This window comes from Ostrea edulis, chromosome 6 (assembly GCF_947568905.1).
Source record: "Ostrea edulis chromosome 6, xbOstEdul1.1, whole genome shotgun sequence".
NCBI lineage: Eukaryota > Metazoa > Mollusca > Bivalvia > Ostreida > Ostreidae > Ostrea > Ostrea edulis.
In genome coordinates, this window is record NC_079169.1 from 69866251 (window position 1) to 69890238 (window position 23988).

Here is a 23988-nt window from a genome sequence, read left to right on the forward strand (position 1 = left end):
TTTGTCAGTAACTTGTCTCGATTTAAAATTCGATCGTACGCAGAATATGATAGACATAAACACCATATACAGATGGTAATGTAAATTAAATATGGCTACATTGATATGGGAAGTTGACGATAGATAAGTTTGTCATAAATTTGAGGTGTTAGGTTGACGTTAACACTACGTTCAATTAAATATCCAAATATGAGGCAGATATGGAAGACTCCCAGACGTATTTTATTTCGAGTTCACTGGGTATTCCAATTGACATATAGATGAAAGAAAGTAATGTTAATATATATGATACTACGTCGTCGATGTATCAAAATGTCGAATTGAAGGCCACAACAAGATATTTTTCTCCCTTTTTATGTAGAAGCTTTTGGGTAAATTCTGCCTCATAAGAATACAAAAAGAGGTTTGCTAAAACAGAAAAACAATTTGTGTCCATGAAAATTTAAAGAATCCGGAAAACTATGTTCGACACAAAGTTTCATAAATCAATCAGTCCACTTTGATGAAACTTCAATTTGATACAGTAATAAACCACATGTTGAATTTCAGCTTTCTGACTCAAAGCATAGTTTTAAAAAAGTGCGGAAAACGAAGTGTGACAGACTAACACACATACGACGGGGAAACCTATAGTTTCCGTCCATTTTACCGGTAAATTCATTGCGAAGTTTCCGTCCGTTTTACCAGTAAATTCATTGCGAAGTTTCCGTCCGTTTTACCGGTAAATTCATTGCGAAGTTTCCTTCCGTTTTACCGGTAAATTCATTGCGAAGTTTCTTTCCGTTTTACCGGTAAATTCATTGCGAAGTTTCTTTCCGTTTTACCGGTAAATTCATTGCGAAGTTTCCGTCCGTTTTACCGGTAAATTCATTGCGAAGTTTCCTTCCGTTTTACCAGTAAATTCATTGCGAAGTTTCTTTCCGTTTTACCGGTAAATTCATTGCGAAGTTTCTTTCCGTTTTACCGGTAAATTCATTAGGAAGTTTCTTTCCGTTTTACCGGTAAATTCATTGCGAAGTTTCCTTCCGTTTTACCGGTAAATTCATTGCGAAGTTTCTTTCCATTTTACCGGTAAATTCATTGCGAAGAAAACGCGATGATAAAAGATTTTGAAAACTGTAGACTTACAACTTATCCCTATTCATTCTCAATGGAAATGCATTTCTATTGCTTTATAAAGACACAATGCCATGTAGAAATATAGCTAATGATTACAGCTGGAGTACAGGTCGGTGTGAGGGTTAAGTATACAAACTAAGAATAAATTCCTTTTATGAATGATTTAAAGAAGTATAATGTTGATAAATTATCATACAGTTGGTTTGTTTAATGTCCCTTCGATACTTTTTGTATTCATATTGAGACATCACAAGCTGTAGTTGAGACCTATATGCTTAGTGCTCAGAGCTGTAACAGTGAGAGTTCTTTAACGTACCAACGCCTGCTCACAGGGGCTGGTCTTCCGGATTGTGGAAAAAAAATATGATTCCTCATTAAGATCCCCTTTGAGTTCGTTTTAAAAGAGATGCCGACATGTTATGGTAATCAATACACTGTTTAAATTATACCCCCTGTAAGTAGTTGAAGTCGCCATCTTGGAAAAAAATAACCCCACGCAGTTCAACACCCGTTTCAGTACTCTAAACGTAGAATCTAATGGATTATCGTAGTACGATTTGCAGCAGCGATGATTTTCCGAAATGATGAGGCATTTGTCGCCGGTTGACATGCGTTCTATCAAAACAAAACTCATGCAGTCTAATCGATTTTGAGGGCCATCTCGTCAAATCGCTTTCCTACTACGTTACCACGACTACTTATCACGCAGTGCTGTTATATCTATGTTATAAGGATATCAAGTTCATAGTAATCTCATAAAGGTATATCATTAGGAATAACGATAATGAATTTATAAATGTTATAGGTATTGTATCAATCTGTCATTGCAGTATCAACTTTCAGGCAACATTTTGAATTTGTCTCTAAAACTCAAACCTTTCACAAACCGCAGTTGTATTTTCTAGTCTGTTCTATATTTTTAAAAAATGTCTGAAAATCTTTAAATGTGGAGTTGGTTAAGAAAATAATTTTTTTGGATATGATGGGGCTACAGCAGAAACCCTTCTCCAGGAATCAATAATGCAGGAATTTAGGGATTTAAACCTTCCAAAATATTTTTACATAATTGGTGAAAACATAATTACCAGCAGGAAAATAATTGATATGGTATCTGAAATATGTGATGTCAACAAACCGTAACAAATGGATTCTTTGCCATCAGCTGACTTCAATTTTCATACTAACAAGGTAAATATATTTCCTTTAAAATAACACCCCGAGTCGAACAATTGAAATTTCTGGCTATGGCATTTGATTCACATGAACAAAGAAACTACAAAACAGTATGCACAGTAAATACAATGAAATATTCAAAATGTCGAAAGAAATTAATAGTTCACATTTGTTCAAAGAATCTTCAAAGATTTTCCCTAAGATGTATTCTCTTTGCATAGAGGTATGGAAGGAATATATGTTATTTGATATTTGCAATATTACTTTTTTCAATGTTATTGATCTTTTTTTTTAAAATTTATTCAACACTGAATTGTTATTGAATATGTTTTCCATCAAATACAAGAATTATTGGAACATAGCTTTTTTTTCCCAAATCACAGGAAATAAGGCTCTGCAGAGTGGAAGGCCTTCACGTGACTAGTGTTGGAAACGGAGAAATTATAAATTCTGTAATAATGAATTTCATTTTTTCCAATAGCTAGCGTCCTAAAATAATTCCTAAAAATAAAGAAAAAATGTTTCGATATAATGTTTGTAATATCAAGTGTGTTTTATATGAGGTGGTTGTGAAATGCGACTATCTCCTATTCAAAATGGCGACCTTGGCCGCTTTTAGTCAATTTCGACGGGCAAATTGTCTACAAAAGCAACATTATAAATATAAAACTATAAAAATTATAATTTATGATAGTATTTCACCCTAAAATCTTGATTTCGGGTAGACCTTGGAGTTCGGTTTAGGATTTCGGTCCTTTTTCTGGTGGGTTTCGGTTACCTTGTTATATTTTGGTTATTCGTGTCACCCCAGATTAACTTCCTATACATATAATTAATTGTTATTGATTAATGCACTTGTAGTAAATATATCAATCTTAAAAAATGTAAATGTTAAGACGGACATTCGTGTGTAATGTTAACTTGGTGCATACTAGCTAATTGACCAGGCAAACTTATCTTGGAAAAGGTCAAACTTACACAAAATAAATCCTTTAGCCGGTATACTTTCGAAAAGCAATGCAAATACTTTTCTTTCTGCGTATATTAAAATCAAACATTCTTTAAAATACTTTGGATCAATATACTTTAATCAGTTTATTTGTTTCTTCTATCAAATACAAGTCTTTTGGAAAGCAAGTTGGTCAGTACATGCATTATGAATGATCATCAGATTTATTGTGTATTTTTACAATGTGCATGTATTTCATAACTGACCAGCATAATACAATGTAAATGCCTCAATGAATTGAATTATAAATAAATGATACCGGGAGGCGTTCAATACTTACGAGTACCAAGTTGGTTTATTTGATAGATTGGGGCTTAATAAAAATAAATCATTGACTATTGAAGCTAAAATGGAGTTTAATTCCCCGTGGCCACACTAATTCAAGTGTAGTGTAAACAATATCTGATTGCATTAAGGTTTTAAATCCTCAGGTTGTCGGGACAGTTCAAGATCGTGTGGCATACTTCTCTAATATTTATGGTCAACACGACGGTTCAAAAGACTTGGATAAATCCTGAAAGTCGAATGCGTAGGCAAATAGAGAAAAAGAGAAACAAGCAATGAATAGCGGAGTGTATGAACCCATGGTTTTCAGTCTGTGTAACACTTGTTTTAGATATTCCAGAATTTGAATTTTAATGCAATCCGCTAATAGAAAATCCAATCAAATGTAACAAGATGCAAGTGGAATGTTATAAATGATTAAAATGGGAGAGGATGTCCACGCCGCCTCGTACTTTGATTCTAGCAGTAGACGCAACTGCTTAAAATGTACATGCATACTGTTTTATCGACTATATCGAACTACAATGAGCTTTACATTGTATTGTTCAATGCATAAAAAAAAAATATCAATGTCATGTTACAGTGACTCGGTCTCCCGATCATTGGATTTAACAAGAGAGCAGTGAAGCAGAACATCCTTTACACACTAGGTATATTGCAAAAAGGGTACATATAGACCCAGATTTGTTTGTCGGTGTTACAAACGCACATGAACACATACACGCATCATCGCGTTACAATTACACCCCTCCAACATCGTTGCGAGAGAATAATAGAAGTTCGGTTAACCCTTTGAGCGTCACGACGGTAGTTTCGTTTAAATGCCAATCTTTATATCAGATTTACGGTGTATGATGATTTTTTTTCCACACCGACAAAACATATGTATTAAAAACTAGACCTATACCGTTGGTAAGTAAATAAATACACACAACTGTGAGGAGAGGAAATAAAAAGTCTACTTACCATGCCAATAACCATAAACAAATGAAGATCCAACGGATCGATATGTTCCCACAATCTAACCTCCCCCAAGACCGGTTACAGAGCGACATGTGAATCAGCAGCCCATGTCCCATAATTGTGGAAGTTGAATCTAACCAGTCTCTTTGAAATGCATATTAAAGCTGACATGAATTCTTAAATACGTACATTCAGATAGCTACTCGTATTTACCCCAGATATGAATGTTACATCTGAATGGTTTCCTAAATAGATTCGACCGGTGCACATCTCCGATAGTAATGTATAGGCAATGAGAAACATTCTAAATCATCATGCACTGTTCAGAATAACAATAAACATACCACCATCTTACATTAATAAAAAAACCCCGAGGGGATCCAGGTTAGAATAGGTCCTCAGTAACCCCTTGCTTGTTTTAAGAGGCGACTAAATGGGTCGGTTCTTCGGATAAGATCGCAAAAATTGAGGCCCCACGTCACAGCAGGTGTGGCACGATAAAGATCCCTCCCTGTTCAAAGGCCGTAAGCACCGAGCATATGTCTAAATTTTGTAGCCCTGCACCAGCAATGGTGACATCTCCATATGAGTGAAAAGTTCTCGAGCAGGACGTTACACAACAAAATGCAAAAAAAAACAAAACAAAACAAAACAAAAAAAAAAAAAAAAAACCAATATCAATAGAACGTTTTATTTAGATGAAAATGTGAAGAAAAGGTTTTTCTTGCATGCGCTTAAAATGATTTGCAGAAATCATGTCAATAACATGTAATCAACACGGAGAAATAATTTGCTAATTAAAGGGACTGATTCACAATTTTAAAAAAAAATTGTTTTTCACTTTTAATGATTAAAATCTATTGTCTAATGTGTTTAAAAGATTTCACATAAAAATTAAGGTTACTATACATTATCACAGAAGCTCATTTTAGATAGTTTACTATTTGTTTTGTAAACAAAGATTGCGGTATGTTATTTTTTACGAAATTTTCTTATACCTTTCACATTTCAAGCATTTTTTTGGGGGTAAAATGTGTCATCTAAAAGTTAAAATTTGTGACTATGCAAAATTAAGATGCTTTATATTACAAAATTAACATATCACTGGTTTGTTTGTTTGCATGAAAAGACTCGAGTCCTTGTTTACATAACACAGATTTAAGGCTAAAATATTGCTTTTATTCTTGCGTTCAGAAGGTCAAAATTTTGGCTGTCAACTTTAAATCAGTTAAATCTTTAATGTTTAACATTAAAAATGAAAAATATTTTTTTCAAAAATCGTAAACCAGTCCCTTTAAAGCAAATAACATAAAAGTGCCTATGTATGTTATTCACTTCTTGCAAAATACAGATATTTGCATAAGTAAATTCATGTTCTCCAGAAAAACACATCAAACAAGTATAGCTAAATACATGTACCCAGGACTGGATATACAATCGCCGAAAATATCATTCTCTTATCCTGATAAATCCATGGTACAAAATCATGTATTTCATTTATATTTCTACAGTAAAGGTATTGTAATTCCGTTATATAGACTGCGACCCACCTCACCCGTGCCAATCAGACTGTCTTCATTAGGGCACATATTTTTGCTGTATTGAATGCTTCACTGGTCAGTGGGTTTGCAGTTAATAGAAATCAGGAATTTGATAAACATGTATATTTCTTTGGATATATTACATGCACAATTCAAAATATATAAATAATTACATTCAAATATACACAAAGGCATAATAATTGAAAGGATTGATAACAAAACCTTATTATGTCTGTCATTGAAACAGTAAATCACCATTTTGCAACAAAACATTTCGACACCAAAATGACAGCTAGTAAATAAAAATATTTATTCGGTATATACATACATACAAACATACATACATAAATACCAAGGATAACCCATGAAAGCTCGAAAGCTTATTTCCAATGGGGCCCTTTGATGCACGGATGTTTGCGCTAGGGGGTCATTTATTTATTTACATGTAGTAGTGCTTTAAACTAATATGGCCGATAAACAGAGAAATTTAGCGGACACTGAGAATTCTACTATATTTGAGAATTCATTTCAGCTTTAACTTGAAGTTGCTAATGATGTCCAATGTTTCCATAAGAAGAAAGCAGGGGCGGATCCAGGAATTGCGGTTACGGGGGGGGGGGGGGCGCCATCCCCCTTAAATCCGCCACTGGAAAGCCCTTTACAACAAACGATCCAAGTCATTTGATATCACCATTTAACAATATTTCAATCGTATTGAAACATGATTATATAATTCATTGGAGCAATTTATGTATTGGTAGACAATGTTAAAATAAAGTGAAATGAATATTAGATGACTTCACAAGACCAGTACATCGAGTCCCAATTATGCATACTTTATCTATTTCACATCTATAAACCCCCGAATGAACTCGGGATTGCACGAGTTGCTATCAGCAAAGATCCAACACTAACTTTATTGCTTTTATGTAAATTTCTCAGATTTCGTTTCCTTTCCCACTGCTCCTATTTCATTAAAGGGATATTGCAATCCATTTCGGATGCAATTAACAAATGTTGAAATTGATGTAATTTGATACATTTGGGTAATTATGACTTTTCATCAATGCGAAAGTTATTCAAATATTAATATATTTTTTTTCCAAGTACACCCATAGTGAATAATACATCACAGAATAAAAATTGCTGGGTTTTAATTTTACAGCTCACTGCCTAAAGCCAATCAATACATTAAAAAGCGAAAATAACGAACAGTGACCATTCTTGTAAATCCTATAACGAATACAAAATTGAGAGTAAGGCAAATACGGACCTCTGAACGCACGAAGGGGGGGGGGGGTCAGCTGCCTAGGTGAAGTAAGCATCTCCTGTTGACCGGTCAGACACGTCGTGAACTTCACATCCCGACTAGGCAAACGGATCTATCCTCAGCCACACCCAACATGTAGAGAAAAGCTTAACGCCCGGCGTGAAACACATCAGACAACATCCGACCTAATGACAGGCTGCAGAGATTACAAATTAGATCACTGTAACGCCTTACAGAATTAGCGAAACGCTGATTGTAATTAAACGAGACCGTTAAAACCTCTGTAACATAAACTATATGTATTTGCAGGGGCAGATCCAGGATTGCAGTTAGGAAGCACATGTTTATGAGGCAGGGGTATGGGGGCCGCCTTGAGGCCCCCAGTGGCTGAAGCTCCTGGATTTTTACAGATTTTATAGGGCTTGAAATATGTCTCCTAAGTAGTCATTTTTACTATTTTCTGCCATTTTTGATAAGATGAAATTAATAAAATGATGCAAATTTGAAAGGTTTTTGGGAAAAGAAAGGAAGTTCTCCCAATAAAAATCCTTCAATAAATCAAAAGATTTTGTTTTATTTCTCTGAGAGAGGGAAGAAATTATTGCTTCTTTTATCGTTCAGATTTTTCTAAACAAGTGACCACGATTTACCTTCATTTTGAAAATGTTAGGGGGATGAGCGCCCGTTGCGTCCCCCCTTAAATCCGCCGCTGATTTGTCAGTAGCCTGTCTCGATTAAACAAAACAAAACATACGCAGAACATGCATTAACTTATCGCATCAATTAATTGACATAAACACCATACGCAGGTGATAATGGAATATCGCTACATAAATATGGGAAGTTGGCGATGAAGAAGCTGAAGTTATCTCGATTGCCATAAAGTTGGGTTGATAGTTTGCCGTAAACGTTTATGTTCAACAAAATATGCAAATATGAAGTTGATGTGGAAGACTCTGTGGTGCCTTTTATTTCGAGTTCACAGGGATATATAGAATCGTCATATGAACGAAAGTGAATATTGTTATTCGATAAAACATCGTCAATATGTTTATATGTCGAACTGAAGGACACAGCAAGATTTTTCTACTCGTGGAAGCTTTTAAATAGATTCTAACTCATAAGAGTAAAACAAACACAAAAACATCCCCACAACATGTCAGCTGAGAAAGGAACATAATTTGTACCTATGGGAATTCCAACATACTGTTAAAAGACCTGATCTCCAAAGACTGTATGGATATTGTAAGTGAGGAATCCCAGCATCTGGGAAAATATAGGGACAAACCAGAGAGTTACATATACACCACTTGTAAAAACCTTCGATTTACGACAGAGAGAAAAAAAATCTGCGTACGATTGAGGCCTTGGATCCCTTTATTCTTACATCATCGTCTAAAAATGTAATATCAAAAACTTCCAGACATATTTTACCAACCTCATCTTTAAACATTCATGAAAACCCCATGCGAACCGGAAGTCACAACTTCATGCAAACAAATGTAATTTCGAGTTTTGACGTAGCCATGTTAGGAGGCTAGTCTCCATCCTGGTTCATTTTCATGCTCTTACTGGTTTTCAAACAATAATGTCTATGTGAACTAATATTCCAACAAATATATATTTTTCGTTAAATATCTTGGATGAAATCATTCCAGTTCGGTTAATGAGAATTGTTCAAATAGGTTTGAAGATCGAATTTAGATTTATATTTTCATTAGTCTTGTCCCCATTCCCACCACTCTGTTTTTGCATTTAGCTGTTGAGAACGAAGTCACAGGGGCGGGGATTTCATAAGGTAACGGTAGTTTGAACTTTCATTATATGATCCAGTCTCGCCCTGGATACCTGACCCCGAGATCACAAATTTAGGTAGAGGTAAATGTATCTATGCTCAATGCATTTGTTACTATGGATAAATAAAAAAATGTTTATTCGGTATATACATACATACAAACATACATAAATACCAAGGATAACCCATGGAAGCTCGAAAGCTTATTTCCAATGGGGTACTTTGATGCACGGATGTTTGCGCTAGGGGGTCATTTATGTGGGAGGAAACCGGAGTACCCGGAGGAAACCCACGTGTCCGAGCGGGCCACCGCCATACTCTTTCACATACAACCACTGCCGATCACGGGGATTGAACTCGGGTCTCAGCGGTGAGAGGCGAGAGGCGAGAGTGCAACCTCTGCGCTACTCGGACACCGTGTTTGCTTCTTAGGTTTCAAGAGTAGACACTATGCTTTTTTTCAACTCATGATCGACATGGCCTTGCATTTGGGCCTGAAGAAATAGTCGTGCATTTTACATCGTTGGTATCCCACGGGGGATCCGGGTTAAAACAGGTCCTCAGTACCCCTTGCTTGTCGTAAGAGGCAACTAAATGGGGCAGTCCGTCCGATGAGACCGCAAAAAACCGATGCCCTGTGTCACAGCAGGTGTGGCATGATAAAGATCCCTCTCTGCTCAAAGACCGTTAGCGCCGAGCATAGGCCTAACTTTTGCAGCCCTTCATCAGCAATGGTGACGTTTCCATATGAGTGAAAAATTCTCGAGCAGGACGTTAAACAATAAACAACCAACCACCTTTAAGGCACCAAATTTTCACTAGCAGCATAAGTAGATTGATTGGTTGCCTGGGGTTTAACGCTTTATTGGCAATATATTAGCCATTTTACGGTGGTTAACTAAATAAAATATTATCGGATTTGTAGAGTTTTGGAGCAGCGGCATGGAAATTAAACAGAATAGATGTACAGTATACTGGCTAACTTCCTTTACAGAATAGATATACAGTATACTGACTAACTTCCTTTTAAAACATGGATGAAAATATAAATATCAGCAATATTTGTCTATTCATTTTTAAAAAAGATTTTCGCCTAGAAGAGTAGCTCAGTAGATCAGTACGTTGACTGCTGTACTGTAGATCGCGTGTTCGAGTTCAGCAGGGGTTTTAAATTTTTCTCAGATTGCTTTCAACTAACTTATTTTTGTGACTAAATAATGTAAATTTGGAAGTTTTAAATTTCAAAATATTGTTGTACATGTACATATCCTCAACTTTTCATCCATATCAAATTTCTCTGGTGTAGCATACCTCCTTACAAAAAATCTCAAGTAAATGTAAAACGCCTTGCCTGTGTAAGTGCTTAAAAGTTTTTAAAATGTAATATATCTAGATCGGTCCACTCGATATGAATTGATGGAAGAAAGTAAACACTTACACACCTGTTTATAGGCATCATTATACGAAAACTGCCCGTATCTCGGATGCCATTAAGGTAACACACTACACTAAAGCTTGTACTCTTTATGACACTACGTCACAAGATGGCGATTTAAATATTTTGTGAAGTCATTTGTATCGATCGATTTGTTTGTCTGTCATCGTCGCTCAGTGGTTAAAGCATTGGGCTAGTGAACCGCAGATCTAGAGCTCAAATCCACCCGAGTCTTTTGTTCATATGTGTTGAAATATTTTTATTTTGAAAATCATGTTTTTATCCAAATTTGTATATTTTTTACCTTTTTGGCATATACATTTATTGTATATCATCATATCTTATATGATTAAATCAGTTCGTTCTGAATTGAGAAACTATTTCACGGTGTAGTGAACAACCTTAATGGAGATGAGAATGCGATTTACATTGAAGGCGGTCTGAAAATGGCTGATAACGGATCACTATGCAAAAGTTCCTTAGCCCACATACAAGAGAAATCAATCGCTATTTTCGTATATTTCACACTTAACAAATGTCTGTAATTAGAAAATTGGACACTAATGCCTCGTTCACACGAAAATTTTAAATTCGCATTGGACGTAAGTTAATTTGAACCATTTTAATGCGCATTAGTTTACTTCGAATTAAAATTTACGTCGCGATTTAATGCGAATAAAATCATAGACATATACAGTCCAGGGACTAGTTATTCGCAACTTGTGCGCAAATCACGTCACGTTTTCTTGCATGATCACAGAAGTAGGGCTACGCGCTATATAATGAGACACAAGATATCCCCAATCTATTTTTATCTTTGTGTAGTCATACAAAAATTAACTAGAAAACTGCACAGTCAGCAAGGGTCCCACTGAGGGTTATTAGAGCAAAGTGACATATGTATTTGATATAGCAATGTTTGCGGCTGGTATATATGTAAGAATTAATAGTATTCAAAGATACATTGGAATGAAAATTTGTGAAAAAGGAATCATGAAGCATATTTATGAGAGACTGATGCAATCTAAATTACTTCTGTTTGTCACACAAGCATCCACAACAGAGTGCAACTAAATCCCATTCTAAATGAATAACTGGTACAAAATGTGATACAAACTATTCGAAAAGGATTATGAATTTCACATATTGATGTCTAGGAAAAGGAAATTCTGACATCGGGGGTCTAAGCGTTTTCTAACACATTTGATAGAAGTGTTCTACATTTTTAAAACTAGAAATCTATAGAATATGTCTTTACATACATAGGTGACGCAGTTTCCCTTATTCCTAGCAGAAACATACCATGTATGCTCTGACAAAAAATTAATAAGCAAATATCAAAATACTCACGTAGAAAATGTGGACCTTACCGTCAACAAGCGCAGTGAAACACGCCATTTCGAGATTTTCACCGACGAAAGTTCGGTAACAGTAATGAATAAGGTACACTCATTGTATCTATTTTGTCACTTTGTTTATTAAAAGGAACAGTTCTCTAAGGTGTAACATGCAATTAGTACATAATTAAATGAAACAGTTCCACTTTGCAACCGGATATCAGAAATTTAATTTCGTATTCCGATCCCGATGGACAGTTGTTGACTGGGAATGACGTACATTTAATTCAATATACATGTACCATCAAGCATTTTTTTTTTTTTTTTTTTTTTTTTTAGATCACATTAAAAAGAACCAAATATATACACATATACAATATCGTAGTTATTTTTTTGTAAATTACAATATATCTTAATTCAAATTGAATTATCTCCCTTAAACAGTGGCATAATAAGAAAGATGATGACATACAAAGTGACATGACCCCAAAATTTCTAGGCGTCTTCCTCTTATTGTAAATTATTTCTGTACAAAATTTGAAAACTGTACAATGAAAACTGTTTGAGTTACCGTGTCACAAAGAAAGTGTTGACGGAAAGACGTTTACACAATAATTCTGTCGTCTGCTATATTGTACGAAACAACATGGGTCGGAAAGGAAAAGAAATGAGTGTTGACGTCCGAAATATGATTGTAAACGCGTAGAGAGAGAAAGGAAACACATCAGAATTGGAGGGAATATTTGGATTACCTAGATCTACAATACGTAGCATTATCAAAAAAAAGTTTTAAGAAACAGAACAGGTAGAAAAGAAAAAGAGGAAGGAAGAAAGTGTTTACAGATAAAGACATGAACATACGTTCACGTGTAGTTTAATAAAGAAAACAGACGGAGATGTTACGAAGACGTGCAATGTGGATTCGTCGTCCATCTTTTATTGTTTGTTGTATCTGTCGGGGTATGGAAGTCATCGCTTATAATTGCCTGTAGTATCTGTCGGGGTATGGAAGTCATCGCTTATAATTGCCTGTAGTATCTGTCGGGGACAGAAGTCATCTCCATTGTATTACCCGCTCTGTTGTGAATTTGCTAAACACTGACGCTGAATATAACGTCACAATGCACTGTTTACATAAATTCAATTTATTTACATTATGTTTTCCGCGTTCAATGAATAGGCGGATAAAATGTCTAAAGTGTTTTAAGATGCTTTGGTGGCAGGGGACAGTTTGTTTCTGGTTCTAATACATGTGGGTAGGGGGTATACAGTAAAGTCAGATTATGACAGACCAATGAAAAATCATATTTCCCTTATATTTCATATTGGTGGTATAGTCAATAAATTAGGACCCTAAATTACATGTAATCTATACATACTGGTGTTGGTGTACAAACATACTCTGAGTATGAAGGTGCCCTTTCTCGCTTTGATTTTATATCATTTGGGCTAATTTGCACCCCCACTCCATCACAATATCGAGCGAGGGAATTTAGACACTGTGCACAATCAAGAACTCTGTCTGCCCTTCTTATAAATTTACCCTTCATATGGGGTCATTTTACTTTCCTTCTCAGCTACAAACCTTTTCCTAGAACTTGCATGTTTTCACCGGAATTTGTTCAGCAACTGACAACATGTCTTAGTTTTGTATTTGCACCCATCTATTTGCTAGGAATCATGGTGACATCTATATGATCAGCTACATTTGCCATGTATCCTAAAATCATAGTATACATTTTTACACATGTAATTTTACTTCAAATATAGGGTATTGTAATTTTTAAAGAAATTTGACCGGGCCTATAGTGCGAAATTGACCCGTGCTACACGTACTGTTATAAATCCTGACACTTGGTTTCATTGACTTCAACTCCCATTTTTGACAAATCTGACTTTTTCTGGGTGAAACTACACCAATCCATTTCTATAATGTCGACTGCTCTAAATGTGTTCGCAATAAAATTATTCAAAACCCTCATATTTCCGTGTATTATGTTGTCATTTTAATTCAAGTGATGAGAGTGTTCGAGGAACTTACAAAGATCCCTGTACCTAACAAATAACATTACAAATAAATTACAGCACTGGTAGAAATGACCTTATATATAGTGCTACATGCTGAACATGTAATCATGAGAACCTGTGTATAAAAAGATTAGAGAGAGATGAAAGGACAAAATCGCTCTTAAAATCAAGAATATTTCCTACATACTTCACTGTCTACTTGTTTACACACTGTACATGTATAGACCTGAAATATGTTCTAATAACGTAAACTCCCAAACAAGATTTGAATCCCTGTACTCTTCTTATATTCTGTTTTATGACCTCCTAATGGTGAAAACAAAAGATCCATGCAATACAGCCAAATGTCAAAGGGAGGTGGCTGGTTTATAGTACCTACCGCGGTACCCATAAATGAGGGAATGGTGTTAACTGTGTTTTCGTGCGTAAAGATGTCTCTAAAATGACTTATTTCTGTATCTGCAAGTATTTTTTCATAAATATATATCATGGTGCTGAGAAGAAGTGTGGTCTACTGTATCTGAGACCTGTAAATGAGTACAATCTTTTAATTACATGCAGCATGTAAAACTACATGTCATATATGTATAGAGAATACAAGGTACATGAAGTACTCCATATAACATTATTTTAACCACTAAGCTGATTTACATGTACTTACATGTCATTATGATACTTGACCAGATTCTGGTTTTCCATAGTACTAAAGCATAGCTTACCCCCCCCCCCCCCCCTCTCCTTGACTGTTGACTGCCACTGTGACGCTAATGTGATGCATGTATTGAAATAAAGGGTTGTATTACATATCTAATACATTTATCTTGATGATATTTATGAAATTGACCGAATTCCATGGGTTTCAAAGAATGCCATCCAGTTAGGTTTCTATATATATATAAAAAAAAAAAGGTCGAGTCATTAAACCCTGGTGCAATCGGAGCATCGTTCGGTCGTTTTCGTCAATCGATAAGAAAATACCTCGGTTTTTCTCTCGACTTCACGGAAAAGACTGAAATACAAAATATTGTCGAAAGAAATGTTTTACTAAAGTGGAAACATAAAAGCAATATCATATTTGCAAGTAATATCTTAGATATGCTACTTTGGACCAACAAAATAACGTGAAATGATAAGAATTCTATGTATTTAATTACTCCTTAAATACTTATCACTTACTTAGTTTGTGAATTATTTGAATTCGGGTGATCAAACAGTGTATGAGAGACTTATTGAGTACATTCACTTACGCAGGGATGCATATTTGTCCCACTCCCGCGTGTAAACTAATTGTTTCGCGTCTCATTGTGTAAGAGTTCTTCAAAGGAAAATAACTCGGACGCATCTCGAAACCGGCGTATATTTCAGGTATCACACCGGTAATTATTTTCACTATACATTACTATAGAGGGAAAAAAATCATTAAAAATCAGTTTGCAAAATTGATGCCAAACAGCGCAGTTGGAAATGTTCTATGTTACCTGTCTCCTCTGCCGAGACCGGAAAAACAACACCCTACGCGGCATTTTCGAAAAAAAAAAATACCCGCAAACAAGACTACCCTCATATCCACGTGTTTTTCACATGTGTGTAAACAGCCGGAGTGCACCTCAGGAAGTAATATCAGCTACCAACAGCAAATAGTTCCTTTGTATACACTTGGTTATTTCTACAAATTACACAAAATTTCCTAATCAGGGGTACAAAAATTAAGAGAAAAGTAGAAGAGGAAATGAGAAAAATCACGCAAGAAAAAAAATTCTTTTAAATATATGGAACTACAATTGACTTCAAGTTCATTTTGATCGGAGAATTACCGGTGTGGTCCCTTGAAGTGTCTTAAATGTTGAATCGGCGTATTTCAATAGATATTCCCTCTACTCAGGAAAGATACACAATAAGTAATGCTGGATCACATCCCTTAGTATGCACCCTGAACAACGAGATGAATATTAACACGACACGTAAAACTGGTTAATAGATAGTGGACAGAACGACACACAAATGTTAGAGAACCCAGCTACATCATATCACCAGATTGTGCAGAGGAAAGAAAATGTCCAACAAAACATCGCATCATTGTAAAAATGAATATTTCACACAGATTGCTATCTTGCATAGAACTAAGAAAAATTGCATTTTGTCAACTCGAAAGCATAAAGATTTTGATGCGGCATCCGACATCTCATAAGAAAATTATCAATATATACATCGGTATTTGTAGAGAAGGCCGAGAAGTGGCACTTGCTTATCCCTAAGCCTATGAAAATTTTTACCGTAAAGAATTCACTATTTCTTTTAGTTAACATGCACAAGACAATATACACCGTAGTTCTCTTCCATTCTACACTAACTAGGTTGTACAATTTCCATGTGTTTAATATCTGTTCATGTGTTTAACACTTTGTTATATAAAATAATTACCAGTTTTAAATACACATAATGCTTTAAATACACAGGTTTTCAACAATTAGCATGTAATATTGGTCTGGTATTGGTTTGATGTGAATTGATAGATGTATATATACACTGTTAGTGTTGCTCTTGTTGAATTTCATTAATAACCACTACGTTAGTAGTTTATCGGGTGTTACAGTTTGTCATTTCTAGTGATTAATTTAATCCTGAAATTGTTGAACGAATCATTAATGAATGAACTCATCACTTTGAATAATCAATTTCAAAACATCAGAAATTGTGTTTAACATGCAGTGATGATTCATCCATATCAAACCCCAAAGCCATATGGCCATTGATTTACGGTTAATTCCATAAAATTGGGATCCTTTCAGAATCCCTGTCGTTGCAAGCATATCGGGTATTTCATCAATGGTAGATGGACAAATCCTTATCACGTGTCTCATAAAAATTATCCACTGTCAGAGTTCCAAGTTGTCGTCTTAGCAAGGGCGAGACGATTATGTAATCGTCGAATCTCTGTTAACAAAATTTGTATACGTGTACACAAAAGCACTCAATACAATTAACAAACTCTTTTGGTTCTCTCTCTCTCTGGTCGTTTGTTTTGTTTTATTATTAGGGCAAAATAGGATTTATTTCTGAAAGAAGTCATATTTCAATTTAGTTATTTTACAGTCTGCTTTATTTCTTTTGATCGTTAGAATTATTGTTTGTGGTAACTTTAGAAATCATTTAGATTATCATTTGTGTATTATAGTAAATTAGCTATTGACCTGATTTTCATAAGTGTAATACATTTATATAGGGGACATTCTTTGGGAATTAATAATGATTTATTGCTTATCTAGAGTATAGTAATGCAATCCGTGTCTAGAGTATAATAATGCAATCCGTGATAGATCGATTTCACAACTTAATTTATGATTTAGATTCAATTAGCATTGAATACAGCATAGGGTTGTTTTCTTTAGTTTGATAATCAAGACTTAAATTCCCCAAGAGTGATTGTCCTCTGAGAAATCTACAGATTTAAAATTCCATTTGTAGTACATTTTTATCATGAATAAGCTACTGTTTATCTTATGAGTAACTCATGAGAGCGAGAACCTCTGATATGAGTATCTCGTTCACTGTTGTCCTGGTTATTCCTCTTAAATGTGTTTTCGGAGAATGAATTATAGACTTGTTTTAAGCAGGATTTGTGCACATGTCGATTTAGATCTCGTCATTGACTTGTCTGTCATCCGCTTTTCTCTAAAGACGCGAGATATCGATATTGCATTAATTGTTTAGCTTAAACGCGAAAGAGTGAAGTCCTCTGGTGCGTTGATTGCATGTTGTCGTGTTGATTATCTTTGAAATGAATAAATAGTTATCTTTTGAACTTAAGAAAATAGTTAACTTTTTGAACTTGAGTATCATTTCTGATTGGCTAAGACACTGTCCAGGCGTGTCGCTTAGTCAGAGTTTGGGGTTGAGTCGGGGAGAAAGGTATTTAGCATCTATGTTCCCTTGCTGTGGGGAACAGCCAGCTGTTGGCAGCTCTACTGTGGGAAGGACTTTCCCACCACAATATCTTGTTACTAAAACTAAGTTAAATGTGATATCACACACATATATAATGTATCATATGCCAGTTATCACTTTCGTTATGAATTCTATACATTCATACTCTCCTGGTTTGACCCTTGGGCCATAACTTGGAACAAATTTGAAACTACAGTGCACTGGATGCTTGTAGATTATCTTGATTAGTAGTATCTTTTGTTTCTGTAGAGAACCTCTAAAGTTTCAGACAGAATTTGAATGTAAACTATTGTAGGATGAATGCATACTACAACACCTATTTAGAGCCTGCTGTACTGGAAATTTTTTGCATATAATTTTTCTACTTCTATCTGAGATGAACTTTTACTGTGGCCCTCTATATAAATCTATATAAAGATTGATTAATTGAATACGCATTGACATTCCTCTCGAAGATCTTTCACTCATATTGGAGACGTCACCACTGACGGTGAAAGGTTGCAAAATTTAGGCCTATGTTTGGCGCTTATGGTCATTGAACATCTTTATCGTGCCACACCTGCTGCGACACGGGACCTCGGTTTTTGTGGTCTCATCCGAAATACCTCACCATTTAGTCGCCTCTTACGACAAGCAAGAGGTACTGAGGACTTATCAACTAAGTATCAATTCATTAACATTTCGACCCTGAGTTACAGGTAAGGACCGGAGAATATTATTCACAATTTTCTGATAGACTGTTAATTATTACAAGGGGATTTTCTGCTCGTCGGGGATGTTGTTGATTATTCCAGTTATATGGAAAAAAGGATCGGATCCCATCTTATGTGGAAGTGGGTGTGTAATGAACACTGAGACTTGTAAACGTGTGGCTGTCTGTCAAAGTTTACTTGCCATGCACAATCTTTAAAATAGATTATGCATGTATGGAATTTCTACCTGGATGAATATATGTGCATTTCTTTGTGTTCAAAACCCAGTGGCTGTGCAGTTTGTCAACTACAATCCAAAGTACATGGTCTCTACTTCCTGTGGGACCGGATGTTTATACATGTAAGGATGAGTCTAATGAAATGTTTAAAAATGCAGGAAGACGTCAGATTTAATTGATACGCTCCGATTACTGCTCTTTAAACTGCGAGGGGGAGGAAAGTTCACGTTATGAATTCCAATTTTACCTTTAACTTTAATAAATCCTGTTTCGCGCACTATTTCTATATACAAAGAAATTATAATTTGCTCTCTGAAGAATGAATCGACAAAGGCCTTTTATTAGCATTCAACATCTACAACAAAACACAACTCTCGTTCCAATTTAAGAGTTCATGGTTAAACGTTAATTGAAATTGAATACATTTGTTTGTTAAGGATTCAAATTGAAGAGGATTATAAATCCTTAATTAATTTTTCTGAGAACTTTAAAATGCAAATAGCTACAGCTCATTCTTCTCGCATTGCTTGTCTGTACAAACTCATGAAATTTACACAACATCAAGAAAACAATATCAAATAATAAATGTGCTCCGGATTCCAAACCTCGACATCTAAGCTCAATGACCATATTCAGAGAATTGACGTGAGTAAAAAATTAGACATGTTCTTGACTTGTTACATCTAAAATTACACAAACACTTTACTGATTTTTATACGTCCCGTATTATGGTACAGCGATGTCTGTATGTTCATGCGACCGTCCGTCCATTCGGGGTTTTCTGTTTCTAATTTCTCTGTCACATATAAAGCTGAAACTTGCTATGTAACTTTTTTGTGGATCACTTTAGATCTCATGTAGCAAATTTTGATCCATTTCGACCTCTCTTGCAGGAGTTTTGCCCCTTATTATTGTTATATAGGGGGTACATAATTTGTCCGACAAACTCCTCCCACAATTTTCAAGTGTGCACCATCTTGTTTGTATGGGTATTAAAGATGTGCATGTGGCAAGGATTTGATTTTCTTCAATTTTTGAGAAAATTACAGGTTATTGAACTAAGTCAGTTTTGAGGAATTATTAAATAGAGAGTATATGATTTGTCTGCTTTTCCTTCCACAGTTTCCAAGTGAAGACCTTATTTACAGAGAATGGAATGGAAGATGTGTATGTAGCAAGGATTTTGATTTTCTTCAATTTTTGAGAAAATTACAGGTTGTTGAACTTAGTTCGTGAGGAAATATTATATTAGATAAAGGATATGGTTTCTCCTTTGAACTCCTCTCACAGTTTAGAAGCTGGAGTCTTTGTAAGTAACTTGAAGATGTGCATAGTGCAAGGATTTTGATTCTCAACATTTTAAATTTTTCTTTCAGGTTTTGAATATTTACAGGTTGTTGAACTTTGTCAAATTTGGGAAAATATTATGCACACTGAACTTCTGGTTTGTCTATCTACCTCCTGTCACAGTTTTAAGCCAAAACCTTTTATTCATATTATGCAGACAAAGTATGTCACAGCCTGGTGATGTCTGATACTACAGAGTTTACCTGAAGCAAATTTCTACAAATTATGGCTTAAGAAAAACACCCTATGTAAGCATTTTCATGCGCATATCATGTGTCGTTTGCAGTACTCTTGTTAATCATACCTCAGCATGAATGCTGTTGACCTATTTAACGTAGAATCATACTCGGCGTTAAATGGACTCAATAATGAAAAAATTGCCTTTATAAGATATATAGATATATATTCCAGTAATAGATAGACATTGAAAAATATATATGTTGACTTGCTATTTTTATTGTTATTGCTTCTCAAAAGTAAGCACCCCATCCACATATAATCAACATTAAGGAAAATGAACTTCTTGATTTTTCTTAATAATAATAATTTCCCCAAACTAATGGGCTGTGATAACCAACATAGACTATATACCCTGTATTTAATAATATATAATCATTTATTTTGATAAATTGAAATAAATATTTTCACAATGTACACTTTGTGAGCCCAGACAGGTAAAAAAAACTTTTGAAAATACCATTTGATGTGAATATTGGTCTTTTTTCCAATTTCTGTTGACGTATTATTTTAGAAGCTATAAGCTCTACAAGTGCACCTTCACCCTTAAAATCTTAAAAATTATACATCATCATATTTTCATATCACATAAAATTGATTATGTATGAAGTTTGAGTATATTTACAACCTTGGATAATAATTCAAACTATGCTAAACTATAACTATTTTAAGATACATGTGGTTTGCAATTAAAATTTTACATGCCATACACACACACACACAGAATTATTCAAGAGATTGGCTGTATGTTGTTTAATCTCCCACTCGAGAATCTTTCACTCATATGGAGACGTCACCATTGCCAGTGAAGGGCTGCAAAATTTAGGCCTATGCTCGGCACTTACGACCTTTGAGCAGGGAGGGATCTTTATCGTGCCACACCTGCTGTGACACGGGACCTCGGTTTTTGTTGTCATCCGAGGGACTATCCCATTTAGTCGCCTCTTACGACAAACAAGGGGTACTGTAGTTTTGGGCATCAAGAAAATATTCGTTAACAAAATCTTAACTTGTGGATCAGCAACATATCGAGAAACTACGATTTAAAAGTGGACTACTTTATTTTGGACGACGAAAAATACGATACTGAAATTCTTCTGAAAAGTGAGTATTGACTGGTGATATTAAACTAAGACTTGCTTTGTGATGTTATTGATGTGAACAAGTGCAAGGCTGTAATCTACATGATAGAGTTTTATGTTCAATTTTGTCCTAACATTAACTTGCTATCCCCCCCCGACGGAATTGCAGTCTAGAATAACAAAACCGTTATCATTATCGCCTTGCTGGATAGAGCACACTGCCAGATTGAACAACATTTTGTAACTTTGATATTTAAGATAATCCTCCACTCTATAGGGTTGTATTTTGGTACTTGTTCAATATTCTGCTATTATGATACACAATTAGTATGCATTTGATTGACTCCATAGACCTGAACTTGCTGAATCTATTTCGCGCTATTCACAAATTGCATATCTTTAATATGTTTTCATAGAAGAAACATATAGGTAGTGGTTGCCCCTTCGCCAAACACTCGGTATCCATGACTTTTTCTGGCAATGTCACCTTAGAAACGGAGGTCCCATGTCGCAACAGGCGTTCGCACTTAACGCACCATCACTGCTCTGGAGCTGGATCTTGACATCCTATCGTAACAGCCCCTATCGCGCTCCTTCCACTGAACTACTGCAGCAGTTCACGACCAAAAAACCCCAACAACTCTGAACTACTGCAGCAGTTCACGACCAAAAAAAACCCCAACAACTCTGAACTACTGCAGCAGTTCACGACCAAAAAAAAAAACAACAAAAAACCAAAACAACTCTGAACTACTGCAGCAGTTCACGACATAAATGCTGAATTACCTCAGTAGTTCACGACATAAACGCTGCACTACTTCAACAGTTCACGACCAAAACAAAAACAAAAAGAGCCCAACAACTCTGAACTACTTTAGCAGTTCATGACAAACTCTGAAATACTTAAGCAGTTCACGACAAAAACAAAACAAAACAAACAACTCTGAATTATTTCAACAGTTCACGACAAAAACGCTGGACCGGACCAATGCAGCAACTCACAGCATAACATAAAACAAGAAATGTTTCAAAAGCATCTAAGCACTTAGGTTGTAAACAAGAATATCAACTTAAAATATGGTTTAAACTAAGCAGAGGGTTCTCGAGATATTGAGCGGACATCTAGTCCACCGACCGACAGGTGCAAATCAACATCTCCCCCTTCATTTTCAAGGGCCATGAAATATTTGCGTAAATTTTCATTACCTAACAAATTATCATTATTTAAAAATGTGTTCTCCATTGCTTTTCACTCCTTCCCCAAATGGAAGTTCATTACTATTTAAGTCTGAAGATTCGTTGGACATATTAGAAGAGGCACTGATGCAGCTGCAGCATAGGGTCTTTGTGTCTAACAGGAATAAACAAGATAGTGCTGGTTAAAAGTAGTCTACTATTCGAATAACATTCTATTTTGCCAGATTATATACATCAACATTGCGACCAGGCGACTGTAAACCTTTCTTACACACACGTACACATATTGATTGTTGACTTTAATTACACACATGTACTGTACACATATTAATTGTTGACTTCAATTACACACACGTATTTATAGTGAGGATATATCCTGTTTGGGTTTGACAAGTACTCCTCTTCCGGATTGTCGTTTGAGTGGTTTCGTTGGGGTGTTTTGGTAGTAAATTGTTACGAAGGAAGAGAAAAATGTCCAGGTGTGGAGAGAAGTTTCCTCGATATAGCAAACCAAAGTGATGTTGAGGACTAAATTTTAAAACTGTTCTCTGTGAAAGAAAAAGTGGGAAAAGACCCACTTAAAAGATTATCGTTCACAATGCACACCTCAGTCTGAGTGCAATACGAACACGCCTTGTGCAACAATCGGTGTAGTGCAATTTTAAAAGTATCTAAAATAATGTGCAAATAAGATATGAAGTATTGATGTTAAACTGGTTAATATCCGGAAACCTGCATTATTGATATACGGTCAGTATGACTATCGACAATTATAGCAATGAAACGAGACTTAAACCTTGTATAATATCGCATTGCCTTCATAAAAAAACCCCCAAAAAACCTACCTTACGCAGCTTGTCCGTTTGAATAAGGAAGTTTAAACGTCTGCTAAACTACCGGAACAATTGCGAGACTGTAATCAGATCGCTTAAATATTTTTCCACCCAGCGCTGCTTTGTGGACACAATACTCATAGTTGCGCTGACATGATTAATAATGTTGAATTGATACACGAGATTACATCAATATTGGGCTCTAACAGTGGATTACTGAGTATCAGTTGAACTCGAGCCTGCAATATGAACATTGATGGATCAGTGGTTTTAGAAACAGCGGGTGCATAATATCATATATATATATATATATATATATATATATATGTATATATAAGCACGTAAACCCAACAACACCCTACTTTCTTAAAGTGTTGGATCTAAGAAGATACAAGGCCAGTAAAGAAATTTATAAAGGCACTGACAATGCCACGACACTGTTAGTTATTTAAAACTCAAAT

The 23988-nt window shown here is 35.3% G+C and overlaps 1 long non-coding RNA gene across 1 annotated transcript; it reads right to left on the reverse strand.

Moving 5' to 3' along the window:
* Positions 1-12325: 12325 nt before the first annotated feature.
* LOC130046924 (uncharacterized) lies at positions 12326-23786 on the reverse strand. Its single transcript, XR_008795996.1, has 2 exons — positions 23540-23786; positions 12326-13647 (listed from the first exon to the last, which is right to left on the reverse strand). It is a non-coding gene; the product is annotated as an uncharacterized LOC130046924 (long non-coding RNA).
* Positions 23787-23988: the final 202 nt, after the last annotated feature.